We start from the raw sequence: 2,594 nt of genomic DNA on the forward strand, positions 1-2,594 counted from the left end.
AATGAGTTTTCAGAATATAGTTTTCTAAAACATGTTTAGTATGACAATTGAGTATGTCATTAATGTATGAACAATATAGTATCTAGATATACCATCAATGTTTATGCAGTATGACTTCCTGAGTCATCAATGGTCATACTATATTATGATTTTGATATATTTTGTGAAATATTTTCAAGTATGAGTTGAGTAAGAGTATAAGGGGACTATGTATTCTCAGAGGTATCAATTTTAACATTGATAAAAGAGAAACTGAGATTTCTTAATGAGTAATTAGTTTAAAAGACATTTCAAGAGTAGATACCTCTTTTAAGAGGATAGTTTGAGTGATTATTACAAAACAGGGGAAGATTTATGTTTTTAAACATATGAGCATGAGTGTGTGTGTGTGTATATATATATATATATATATACTATTGTGAGTAGTATTGACCACTGATATAGGAGAGATTTCAGACAACTCACCCCCCATAAACCATGTATGCCAAAACAGGTAAAGGTGTAACGACATATTTATATCATTATGTAAAAGCCGATGGGGAAGAATTTTGGGCAGAAAACTTTTTTTGTAGTAATTTGGAACTTCTAGCCTAGGCTAAACTTGGACAAAATTTGAGTCATAGGAGGTTTAGATAAATCTGGTAATGAATTGGGGGGTGTAATTATGAATTTTATCATATGAGTGGATAGCCAAGATGTTCGGCAGCATGTACGGCTTTACAAACTGAATTTTGATGAGTAGAACACCCAAAAATGATCTTGCCGTGAAAGGGTAGCTTCTGAATGTCAAGGGTTGAAGGTGTGTTGTGAAATGAGAGCTTGAAGCCCAATTTCAGAGCTTGTCTCCGTGCAAGCCGCCGGGCGGGGCCTCTGTGCCGCTGTGGCGGGACAACCACGAACTTGAGTCGAGAAAAATTCAAAAATTGTTATTTTTTGCATAACTTTTTTCTTGAGAGGTAGGAGATAACCTTAGGTGATTCTTGACAGTTTCCCACGATTTCTAGTGCTAAAGGTAATAGAATTACTCCCTTAATTCGTGTTTTGAAATAGAACTTAGAATCTTGGGCAATTATCGTTGGAGGAGGGTTTTGGTTTGAAGTTGATGAAGGGAAAAGCCCTAACGGAAATGGGACAAAATACCCTTGAGCTATTTGAAAAAGTTCTAATAAACCCTTCATCCACCTATTTGGCTAAAAATTCCCCTTCTTCTATCTTTTTGATCCACCCTTACCCTTTAAACTAACAGACTTCTATTAAATTAATTTTATTATTACTATTTATGATGTGGCAGATATCTATTTTCCGAAATTAAACCCCACCTTCCCTCCTTAATTTATGCCACCCAATTACCCATTTAGTTCAAACACTCATCCCTTCCATTGGAGCCGCATCCCGTGCTTCCTCGGCGATGGTGCCGAGTTATTCACGAAAAATTTCTCAAAAAATTACATGATATATGTAAAAAACGAAAAAAAAAAAGTTTACTTGAAAATAATGGGTTGAGAACAAAATTTCAATGTTAAATTATCACAAATAATAAAGAAAAACTTTAACTTCCGTTTATATTTTAGTGAAAGTTTCTGTAATTAGTCTAGGTACAAAACTGATTTTAATAAAAATTCAAATTTGATTAATATCAGTATTTGGCTAGAGACAAAAATTAAAACCAAACAATGTTAAATTAAAATTTTATAAATCTATTTTTCTAATAGTTATAAATTCAGTTATATAAAATAATGTTATTAGTGAATGGTCAGGTGTTTTAATTCGATGGGTAATTGGGTCATGGCGGTGGGTTAAAGAAAGGGATGAAGGTGGTTTTTAACTTTAGCAAATAGAAATCTGCCACATAATAAAAAATAATAATAAAAATAATTTAAGAAAAAAATTGTTAGTTTTAAGGGTAAGGGTGGACCAAAAAGATAGATGGAGGGGTATTTTTAGCCAAATGGGTGGATGAAGGGTATATTTAAACCTTTTCGAATAGTCCAAGGGTATATTTGGCCCTTTTCCCAAGCCCTAATTGAACATTAGGACCTGAGTTTGGCCTCGGTTTGATAATTTTAGTTATAATCCAGAAAATTTAGACCTTATTTATTAATCCATGCATTATTTAACTATTTTAGACCAAAAACAAGCGGAAAGAAAAGACTCAAGCGGTGTACTATATGCACTTTATAATGATTTTTAATAAAGATATCTTGCGTATTAGTATTTTTGTCCCTTACATGTTAGGCATTTTTGTCACGACCCAAAACCGAGCCGCGACTGGCACCAACACTTACCCTCCTATGTGAGCGAACCAACCAATCTAAACCCTAACATTTCAATTTAATATCAACAGAAAGTAATGCGGAAGACTTAAACTCATTAACAAAAACCAATTCAATAACTTCTAAAATTCAACATCTATTATTCCCCAAAATCTGGAAGTCATCACCACAAGAACATCTATGATCAAATTACTAAACTAAGAGTATTCTAAGAAGCTAAAATAAACAAAAGCTAGTCCATGCCGGAACTTCAAGGCATCAAGACATGAGGAAGAAGATCCAGTCCAAGCTAGAAGCATTAGCTCACCCTGAAATCCGGTG

This window comes from Solanum pennellii, chromosome 4 (assembly GCF_001406875.1).
Source record: "Solanum pennellii chromosome 4, SPENNV200".
Lineage (NCBI taxonomy): Eukaryota > Viridiplantae > Streptophyta > Magnoliopsida > Solanales > Solanaceae > Solanum > Solanum pennellii.